General features: G+C 43.6%; 1 protein-coding gene across 3 annotated transcripts in view; it reads left to right on the top strand.

The window, feature by feature from the left end:
• RAP1GAP2 (RAP1 GTPase activating protein 2) overlaps positions 1 to 11403 on the top strand; it is a 318489-nt gene that overhangs the window by 28707 nt on the left and 278379 nt on the right. Inside the window, exon 1 of one of the 3 annotated variants that reach the window (XM_019511029.1) lies at positions 474 to 644. The exons of the other annotated variants lie outside the window; for them this stretch is intronic. The gene's annotated coding sequence lies outside the window, so the exon portion shown is untranslated. Of the gene's footprint in view, positions 1 to 473; positions 645 to 11403 lie in introns of those variants that run through there. 3 annotated transcript variants of the gene reach the window in all.

Genomic DNA, 11403 nt, shown 5'->3' with positions numbered 1-11403 from the left:
TTTCAAACAAAATGCTGGATCCTTTATTGGAGAACAGAAAGAGTCAGCGAGCTGGAACCTTAGGTCTTGTCAACTCACATCACTCCATTACTGTCACTGGAGTTGCACCAAATCGCACCAACCAGCCCAGTAACTCAATGCTTAGTGGTTTCCCTATTTCTCCCCTCATCACCCCTAGTAGCAGTCCCAGATTTCCAGCATGTTGCCCTATTTAAAAATGCCCTGTTCCTATTTTAGCACTGCATATTGTGAGCTCACATGGACACGCAGGGGAGTGATGCACAGATAGATGTATTTTCTACATCCAGCAACTGTGGCTGTGATGCAGTCAAAACACTTAAAAACAATTCTTTGTTTCTTTTAAGGAACACAGAAGGATTGCTGTGTGATACAGTATATGAGAGCTGTTAAAGCCCTCTTGTGGTCATGAATATCATTGGTATCTTGCCAAAAGCCCGTGGAGCATTAAAACAGCAGGTTAGCAAAGCCAGACACATAATCTACTAAAATCAACAATGCAATAGCTGCAGCTCCACTTCAGGAGAACTGTGTGGCTGAAGAAATTCCATTTCTCTGCATTTCCCTTGCATTGATGTTTACAGTAAGTGTGTATTTTGCATAGAGAAAGCAGCAAGGATATCAAGGTAAGATACCATTTGAGTTTTGCTAAATCTGAACCGTGGTTGCAATATATAGCAGGATTTGAGGAGCATGTGGGGATCCCTATGTGAAATAGAAAATGTACACACGGCAGCTCTTGAATAGAAAATGTGTATGCATGCTGCAGAAAGTACCTAATTCTTTTGGTTTCTGTACTGTGTATTTGCATGAATGTAAATGAAGGCATGTCTGGGAAAGCCATTGTTTCCACACTTTACAAAAATCCATTTGTGTGGCGGTGTTAAATATGTAATGACTACTTTGAGCAGTCAGGTTTTTCTATGCTGGATGGATGTGGACAGCAAGAGCAATCCCCTTGCCGATATAAATGTGTGATCTCTCTATCTGCTGCAGTCGCGTGAGACCATTCTTTGGAAAGGTGATTGATTCCAAGGCATATGTTGAATTTTTGAAAATTCAAAGGAGGCAACTTCCTAAGGTCCCTTCAGCGCTTGGCTGGGATTTGTCACTGGGGAATTCTCGGTTGTTAGGGCTCGCTTTTATGGCTTGATGCTAGAATTGTGGAAGGGGTCTGTTCTGCCTCCCAGAAAGGCACCTCAGCTGGTGACCTGCATCTCAAAGTGCTTTATGTTTGCACAGATTCAGTGTTGGAAAAGATCTTTTTCAACGAGTGCTTTTATTACCCTGGCACATTGGTTTCAGGCGACTCTCCCCCCTCTTTGTGCTTGGCTTATCCCTGACTGGGAAGACAGCATAATGTCTCCTTCTAAGGCATATACACTGCACAGTATTTCTTGTTGTTATTCTCTTCTTTGTGAGCTCAGTACAAGTGATAAACCTAGTTTGTGAGCTAGACCACAGCACTGATAAGGGATGGGAGAGCGCGTCGTTGGAGTCCTGTGTGTGATGAGGAGATGAGATGAATCCTGCCAGGTTCTGTCTCGTATTCTCATTTTTGTGCATTCCAGGTACTGCCTGTTTTATTTAAGACCCTTGCTATAGTATTGCAAGGGACATTGTATCTGTCCACATGGCACAATCTATTCGGGAGTGGAAACCAGCCAGTGAATCTAAATTCAGACTCAGCAAGAAGTGGGATCCAGACAGCATAACTCAGGCTTTGCATGTAGCAGATTTAACAAATATTTCTTTCTTCCCTTTACAGTCGACTCCTCTAAAAGGGTAGCTTATGGTAACCATATGAATAAAGATGCTCTGCTTCTACCTGAGATATTTGCTTCATCTCTCTTTGCTTGTTCTTTATTGCTAAATCTATTTGCATGTAAACGGGAAGCTGTATTTTGTTTTGTTTTTTAAGAGGGTCCATCTGCTGCCACTGCCTATTCCGCACCTCAAGTCAGCATGTTTATTACTACTGGCTGTGGTGGAAAGAGGAATGCGACTCCAAGAGCAAGATGGGGAGGAGACACGTTGTCTAAAAGCTAGAGATGGGCCAAAAGCAGGACCACAAATCCTGACTTCTTCCAGTTTCGTGAAGGTGAATGGATCCAAGCTTGTGCCCTATAACTGGACCCAAGTTGGATCCTTATCCAGAGAAGACTGAGCTCTGATGCTGGGTTTTGAGTAGTCTTGCAAAAAAATGGTGGAAAGCTATTGAGAAGAGCTGATCTCATAACATTTTTGACACCATCATTTGAAATTTTGCAAGCACCGCTTATGAGATCTAGGTGTAACCCAATACAGACTCAAACAGTAACTCTGATTTGGCCTTAAACTGGAACCCTGCATGCTGCCTATGTCTAATCCTGATCTTGAACAGGACTTCTCTGGGCTGCATGCTCCAGTGGTTACGACATATGGAGTGAGGCTGGATCTAGTAGATTACAACGGACTAAGAAGAGGGACTGTACATGCACCAGCATGGGTTAAAAAGGCCAATTTTGGCCTTCACCCCAAAGAAGACACGCTTAAAGGCAACAGTGCAGAAGACCACTTCCGTGGCTTAATCGAAGCGTGGGCAGATAGCACATGGGAGGAGTCAGGATTAGCTCTTGTTGTGCCTGCGGTTACCTTCACCCTTGCTATTCTGTATTCATGCATCACGAGTTAATGCTCCTCCCCAGGAAAGGATGGAATAGCACTGCTGTGTAGGTAGCCATGGTGATAGTATCAGGAAGAGTCGTGGAGTCATGCTATGAATGGTCATGCAGGGACACCAGCCTGGCTGCCTGCACAGGAGTGGTGGTGTCGCACACTCGACCCTCAGAGAATGCACTGGGTATGTGTTGGGCAAAAACTGCACTCCAGTCTTCTCTACGCCCATGTTGTACACTGCTCAGCTTGGGGATAGGCTGTGTGTGACATAAGGGACTTTCTTGTAATGCATTCAGGGTATGCATATATGTGTACTGCTCTGTAGGCCTTCTGGGGAAGAGTCCTGCATGAGCTCCATTTTGGACCTTCTGTGGGTTCACTGTTTGTGAGTCCATGCTGGACCAATTGGGGAAGCACTCTGAGTTGCACGCTAGACCTCCTGTGGATGAGCAGGAGGGTCCATGCAATTTCGTTTCTATCACTTTTTAAAATATTAGGTAAGACCCTTGCTTCTAAAGGGAGCTGAGCCATTGAATTACCAACATTTAAAACGATAATCATGTGATTTGTTCTGTATAAGGGATCTGGGGCAGCCAGCCATTTCTAACACTCTGCCCTTTAAAGAGCAGGCATGCTGGGAGAGGTAGTTCTTTGAAGAATTTGGGGACCTGCAGTCTCCTGAGGAGGGGGAATATCAGATTGCAGTCATTTGACCAGTCAAAGTAGATAAAGGAAGCTTTTTGGTGGTTTGTTGGGAGGAGAGAGGAGGTGTTTGCTGTTGCTGGTGAAGATTTAAATTATGAGCAGTGCAGGGGGCAAGTATAATTTGGGGGGGTAAGCCTGAGCCGGGAAGAGCTATAAGGAGCTCTAGTCAAGATCTGAAAGGACTGATGAGTCTTGAGAAGGTGGAAAGAGCACATGAGCTCAAGGCATGTTTGTAATGGTTGGATAGATAGCACGTTGCTATCTCTGCTACTTCAGGTGCATATGTACATCAGTGCTCTGGGTGAACCTACCATTACTGCATTAGGTCTCTGATAGACCCCTAGGCATTGTTGAAGCCTTGGATTTGATGCTGCAGATTTGCTTAAGCCAGGGCAGAGAGCTCTTGCACTCTGCTGCTCTAGGTATTCTTGATGAGTTTTTCTGGAGAAAATGTTGTGATCTGTAATGGAGGTGGGGTTGACCCTGCTGATACTCTCAAACCTGAGCATTGACATAAATAGCCTGCCTTTCAAAGCACTTAACATCTGGAATGCTCCTTGGTTTGGGCAAGTGCTGGTTGTGGCTAAACACCTATGCTTAAAATGTTGTTTAAAGGTCTCTTTGGGTTGTAGTGAATGAGAACAGTGTTAGCCCTGGGTACCAGACTTTCACGGTGACTTGGCTCCATTGTGTAAGTTAGCCTGGTTCAGCATGTGGGAATATGTCCTACCCACCCCGAGTGATGCATCGAATCTCCGTATTTGAAGTGTGGGAGAAGCCGCCTCTGCATTGAATCTCCTGGAGATTTCTGAGGGCCAAGTTCTTCTGCAGAGGATGTCAATGCAACTGGTACTGAAACCGGTGGGAGTTGCATTTACTGCATGGTGGGAGAGAAGAGCATTAGGATTTGACCCTACAACTGCAAAACCTATTCAGTCCTTCCTTCACTCTTAAAACTCCTAGGTAACACTATGACTGATATTGTATTGATATTGTTAAATATACTGATCTCTACTACAGTCATTGCCCCTACCAAATGCAGGCTTTAGGCTGTTTTGTCTCGTCTTTCTGTAACAATGAAACCGTGTGTTTTGTTTCTGCTGTTCTATAGAAGTTGCATGGTTTCTTAATTTGCTCTTTTTCCCCTCCCCATCCTCCATACTCTTGCTCTCTGCTCAACAAAATCTTCCACGGTTATTGCATCATCATCCATGTATGTCAACACTTGATAGTCAGTAATCATGCTGCCAGATCCTCAGCTCTGAAAATGTTCATTGTTTCTATACTTGCAAACATAAAGTCAGCCATGCTGTGGTGAATCAGACCAGGGAACAATCAGATCTCTTTATCTGGTGGCTATTTAATTCAAAAGGGGGCTCAGCCTTATTTATAATGCAGGCAGCATTAACATTATAAGGATGAAACTTTTCCGGCTGATACCTCAATTGAGTTTGTTTTACAAATGAAACGCCCCTGGTGTCCTAGTTGCAGCTACTCTTATTTACAGATCAATATATTTTTTTTATGTACATCAAAAGCCTGCTGTGCCTATATCATAGCACCCAAGTCCAATCTACATAAAGATCATCGATGAATCCAGATCCATTAACGGGACTGTTTCCAGAAATGTATTGGAGGGAGAGATTCACAAGCTCAAATCAAAACAGATGTTCGATCTGTTCTGACTGGGGTTTGTCTCTTTCTTTCTTTCTTTCTTTCTTTCTTTCTTTATTATTTATTTATTCAAATAATAATGTAACAGTAGATGCTTCAGGACAAATCCATTTCTGTAATAAGCAAACAACATTCCTCTAGCCACTGCTAATGATTCTCAACTAAATGCAGTGTAACCTTGGGTTTTGTTCTTCCCTGTATTGTTCAAATGGATCTTGCTGAGTGACCTCAGTAAAAGGAAACATTTTGGTTTCTAACTCAGTTTGGCTCTTTGAACAACCTCATTGTCAGTTCCTTCAGCTCACGTTAACTCTTCCCTTTGAAATTTTATAAAGACCTGGATTAAGCGAGGCTGAGAAGAGGCCACTTGGGTGGGTGGTCAGGGCAGAAGATTAGGAACTTGGATGATAAAGTACATTGTGGGCTGTGTTCTTGACTTCACAGTGTGACTAGGCCACTTGATGTCTCTGTCTCTGACAGCCCAGCTGGGATACTGGACAACAGGGAAAGACAAGGTTGTCATTAAATACTTAATGCTGCAGCTGAGCTGCAAGTTTTCTTTTGAGCCAATACACTGCAAAATGTGCAAGCGGAGAATCTTATAGGAGTGGGAAGAAAGAACGTTCAGACCTTTGCAACCAGCATTATAACAATGGATTGCCTTTTGTTTTAAATAGTAGTGGACAGACAGTACACACCCTTGAATCACTGTAACTTCCCCCAGTCCAGAGGCAAATTGCCATCAGGCTCTTCCCTCTGATTCATAGGAGTGTATGTTACACTGGTTTAAGTTTCCTCTGTGTACTGCCAACTTGGGGTAGACCTTTGCTGAATGCAAACCAGTATTTTCTGCTTCCCCTGTCACCTAGCCATGCGGTGTTATTATAGCAGCTGGTACCCCAGGATAGCTTCAGAGCTGTCTCTTGTTGTGCCTGCATTGAACACAACACTTCGTGTTGAACTATAGCTTGTTTGACCACTGTGTTTCCATAGCACAAAACATTGTTAAAGAGAACTTTTTCTTCCCTCCGACTTTCATTATTCCATTCTCATTCCCTTTCCGTATCTGTATCTCCCCTGTAAGTGGGACATGAACCCATTTATCAGTAGGGGAATGCAAAGTGATTGTGGCTTTTTGACATCTGTTGGGTTATGATTCTGGTGTTGAATTCCCTTTCTTTGAACATTCTTTATCATGAAGATAATGGTCCCTTCTTTTGGCTTTTCTCAGGGTTGACTACTCTGACATCATTAAGAATGAATCCCCCCTTATTCAGAAAGGAACCTCTGGCACATATCTATTGCAAACCCTCAAAAGCAAACCAGAGGGAATTTGGGATAGGGAACAGTGCGTAACCTTGAGCATTGTGTTGCCCTTAGGCCATAGGAAAGTGAAGCTTCTTGGCTCTTTTGTGCACTTCGTCTTCCCTTGACAAGTAGACTTCCCTGACCTTCAACATGGCAGTGTACTTCCAGTGTATTAGGCAGCTGCTTTCACATTTATCATCTCCTCATGCCTGTTCTGCAACAAATTAGATCTATCCAGCAGGTCGTCTGTCTTCAGTTGTTTTGACTAAGTTATACTCTATTTTTCCTCCTAGCCTTACTTCTTTGTTATGGCCCTTGGGTTTACTCTGTTGCACTGAGCTGGGAGTGCTGTGCATTTAACTGCTGACAGGTGGGTTCTTTGTTACTCACATGGAACATAGACAAGAGGGATCTTGGTTTTGTCTCCCACCTGAAGGATGGAGACACAACTTTAATTTTTTTGTGTTATCCTCCATACTTCGTGCTCATCTTCCAATGGTCTAGAAGACTGCAATGGAGGATGGGTTTGCAGATCTAAGGGCATGTCTACATGTGCATTTAGATGTGCCTAAATTTAATGCACATTAGCTTAATGTACATTAAGGCGATTTAGGCTCACGTCTACACATGCACATGTAAAAGCACAGTAACGCTGTGTGCACAGAATGACATGGGACTAAAGTTAGTCCCATGTCAGTCCATACATGGTATTAATGCTCCTTAACATGTCTACGTGTGTGTTTATGTGCGTTAGCTATTCACACTTAAATTTGACACCTGCTTTTGCAGGTATCAAATTTAGGCATGACTAGCCTAAAATCATCATTTTAAAGGTGTATTAAGGGTGCACATCCAATGTGCCTAAATGGGGCTAAAGTGCCTTAAATCTGTACGTGTAGATGTGCCCTTAGTGTCCTATCCTGCATTCCATGCTAGGAGCTCACAGAGGGGAAGTTTATCAGGGACTGATGGAAAAACAGCTAAGCGGGGACTATGGATTTAGTTCTACAAGTGTAGTGCTTTTATCTCTAAATGTCTTTCACCCAACACTGGGAGTAGTATCGGTGTGAACATTTAACTTAGCATTATACCTTATTGGTAAGAAGGCCCCTATTACCAATTTCTTTCATTTTAAAGCTCATAATGTAGAAGACCGATGGATGTGCCAGACTTCTAAATTTTTGGTATTCGTTAGCGAAGGATTTTCCCTGTGTGATATTCAAAGCCTATGTCCCCAACACGTTGAAATCCTAAATCTGAGTCTGGGTTGTGACTGAAATCACAATCCAGTTTTGGGTCAGAAGGCAGAGTTATTAACGATTAACAACAGATATAATCTGGTATTTGAGAAATGCAGTAAGTACTGTGTATGCTAGGTATGCTCTGGGCAAGATAGCTGTTTATCATATACGTATAAAGGGTAAATAGCATTAATTGCAGCTTACCCACATGATAGAGATTTGAACCATCCAGATTTTGAAGTTAGCTCCATGCAAGTGCTCACACCCAGGTAGGCCCCAGCTCTATAAAAAATATTTGCAGGTATAAAACCAGAGCCATTTACAGAGTCCCACTTGAAAAAACAGAAAGAGATGTGGTAGAAGAGGCTGAGCAAGCTTACTACATTTGACTAAGATATTTTCTTCCTACTTTTTCTTAATTCAAAATTGCACCAACTGGTAGTCCTGGGGATAAGCTAATTGAACTGCCCAAGAATGAATGCTAGAAGCACTGGTATTGCCCATTTTGTGACCACGTTCTCCTTCAGCCAGGGACTATTATAGACCTGCAGAAAGTGCCCTGTCTGTGCAAGAATGCAGGTCACACCACAGGTATGGATATCCACAGCTGCCTATTTAACTTGGCCAGTCTAACACTCCAGATGGTGGCTGGGTCCTCAGATTTATACAGACACACTTGCAGCTCTTCTGATTTCTCTGCATCCTGAGCCACCTCCATAAACTGGAGAGACTTGTCCTCCTGACTGGATTGGGTTGGCTGGCTGTACTATGCTCTTTGTCAGTCCTCTGTAATGTTCCCAAGGAGCCTGAGGCATGACCTGTATCCTAGAAATGCATTCCAACCAGGTTTGTAATAAAATCTACTAACAGGTAACCCTTTTGACGTTTATGAGTACATTGAGGCCCCTCAAACTGTCATTCTATGACCTTTAGCTAATGATCACCTCTTGGGTAACCTAAAGGTTCTTTTGCTCCTTGGTGGTTATGTGAGATTGCTTTCACAGCAGACAAGAGCACAATGTCTTTTAGCTAGATACCTACTGCATATGGAGCAAGGGTTTGTAAATAGCAACTTGAAAAAACAGCCCTTTTAAAATCCTCTTTCATAGGAAGCTGCCATTCAAGATAGTTTAGTAGGTTTCCAGTCTTCTTTCTCTGTAGCAGCACGATGGAGTAGGGGGTGGGAGGGAATGTGGGGGCAGGAAGAAACACCAAGCAGTCTGCTTTGAAAGAAACCTGGTTCTTGTGTTGGTCTTGGTTTGCCTTGTCAATGGGCCTGCAGATATGTGGAGTGTCTGAGCTGCTATGATATAATATAATGTTTCTGCATATACTGTACTGCATGTACATTATCATATTCAAAAGATGAATAGCATTTCTGCAGTGCATGAAGTATTGCATCACTTGCTAATGATGCAGTCAGTCTTTTACAGCCAAGGTAGCAAAGGAAAAAAAATAGGCTATCCTTCCTGGGTATAATTTCCACTCCAGTTGTGCAAGCTGTTTATCAGTAAAGAGACTCCCAGATACACCAACCCTTTTTCTCCTTAGCCATAGATTAATCTAGCTCAGATCTTTTCATATACAAAGAGATGTGGACCACATGCACGAAGTGTGCTTTACAGATTAGGGATAAATGTATGGCACTTGCTTCAGAGTGGTTCTGCTCATCTACCCCTTCACTATCTGAGAAATTCCAACAAACTGATGACACTCCCACATTTTGGCAGTTGTGGGAGTTTGAGATGAAAAAGACTTGTTGACATGCTAAAAAGATGACTGGTTGTGTTAGTGATGTTGTAGCTGTGATGATCCAGGAATTATACAAGAGGCAAGGATTTCTTTGAGTGAACAAATGTGTTGCATTCGAAAGCTTGTTTAGCTTTATCCCAACCATGCAGTTGGTCCAATAAAAGATAACACCCACAAAAATCCTTGCCTCTCACAAAAAGATTATGGTGCTTCAGGTTCCTGACCTGAGACAGCTTTAAGATACTCTAAACTGGGTCCTTGGGGATTAGATCTTTTCTGAAGATGTTATCTTTTGGGTCAAAGGGTGAACGCTTTAGGGCTAGGGACAGACATTCAAAAAGCCTGAGTCTGAATTGATTCAATCTTTGCAGGTTAGTCTAACCTGCAAAGCTTGAACCAACTTAGAGGTGGATAGACATTCCTTTTTCATTCCAGAAATGCAGGCACATGCCTTCAGTGGCTCAGGCTAGAAGCGAGGCGGTGCTAGAGCAGCTCTCCCTTCCCTTCCACAGTAATGAGCTGAGCGGGAGCTTGGCCGGGTCTGGTAGGATGCTGTGATTAGCCCAGCAGGGAATTGATAACAGTGTTATCACCCCTAACTCAGTGTTTGTGACTCCATTAAGAAACCAACAGAGGGACATTACCAACTACCTGTTGATTCTGCCTTTGTCACAGCAGGGACTGGAGCCAGCATGTGGTCTGCTGGCTAATACACAGATGCCTCCCAGCAAGGCAGAGGGGAGGGGGGAATTCCTGCTTAGCAGGGAGTGGTGAAGGGGAGGGTGGAACAGCCTGCAAGTCTCTGCCAGAGCTGTAGCCAGGGAGCAGGGGGGTGGGGCCAGCCCTGCTGTGGAGCAGAGAGCCCCATCCAGCCCAGAGAGCATGCCAGGATGCTGGGGATGTCTGGTTTAACTTAAACCAGCAAGGGGTCTGGGACAGACATTGCATAAACTGGTTTGACCCAAATCAGTTAAGTCTGATACGACTACATTTAACCAGGTTTATCTTAAACCAGTTTCAGCCATTTTAAAACTGGTTTATGTGCACTGAACATCTGTTCTATTACAGATTTAAACCAGTTTTTGATCATTTAAACTGGTTTATGTGTAATGTCCGTCCCTAGCCCAGGAGAAGTCAAATGAACTGGGCTGTTGTGGGGCTGCTTACTATTTGAGGTAAAGACAACTTGGCCACTGTAGGCTTTATAGGGAGCCAAAATCGGAGCTAGTGGAAGTGGTTGCATAGGATCAGAGAGAGGTAGGGCTAGAAGGGACCTCCAGAGGTCATCTAGTCCAACACCCTGCCTGAGATGGGATCAGCCCTAGCCAATCCATCCTATACAAATCCATAATCTAAATTCTTTGTAAAACCACCATGCAGTGCACTGTACCACACCACACGTAAAGCAAAGGAACCAGGGCAGCCAACATCCTACTTCTATAAAAGATTAATGTATAATCTTTTATAGAGGGCCGCATTCCCTGCTATGAAGGAAGGCAAAAAGCCCCACAGTCTGTACCAAAAGCAGCTCAGGAGTTGCTTCTAGTCTCTGTAAAATTAGACCTGTTTTGTATAGGTCAGTTAGACCTGGGATTAGTCACATCTGCAGACATTTGAAGCTAGAGGTTTGACTGGATGGGCTTTTGTGTGGTATTGAGCACTTGCTGGGAGTTACACTAACATCACATCAAGTGTGTTCTTCTGGAACCTTTCAAGGTAACATCCCATCTCTTCCCTGCCTGCAGTTCTCCTTCTGCCCCTTTCAGCACACTCCACTGCTTTCCTAGCCCAATTTCAATCTTCCTTCAGCAATCCACATGCGGTGAAGCCAAGGACATGCAGCTGCTGCAGGCTCAGCCGGCAGGGGGCGATTTTTGCCTGAAACATTTGCTCATCCTCTGCACACTAATTAAATGATCTCCTGCCAAGTCAACGTGCAGCTGTTTTTTTCATGCACCAACTATGTTAAAATATCACCAAGAGGCCTGGCTTAACCCAGCCTCTGGGAAATACCAGCCTGGGCTGGCTGCAACTGTAAGAGGATTAG

The sequence above is a fragment of the Gavialis gangeticus genome, unplaced genomic scaffold (genome assembly GCF_001723915.1).
Source record: "Gavialis gangeticus isolate Ggan-Ray unplaced genomic scaffold, GavGan_comp1, whole genome shotgun sequence".
Taxonomy (NCBI): Eukaryota; Metazoa; Chordata; order Crocodylia; family Gavialidae; genus Gavialis; species Gavialis gangeticus.
Note: the sequence above shows the minus strand (reverse complement) of the source record. Positions and strands in the feature narration are given on the sequence as shown.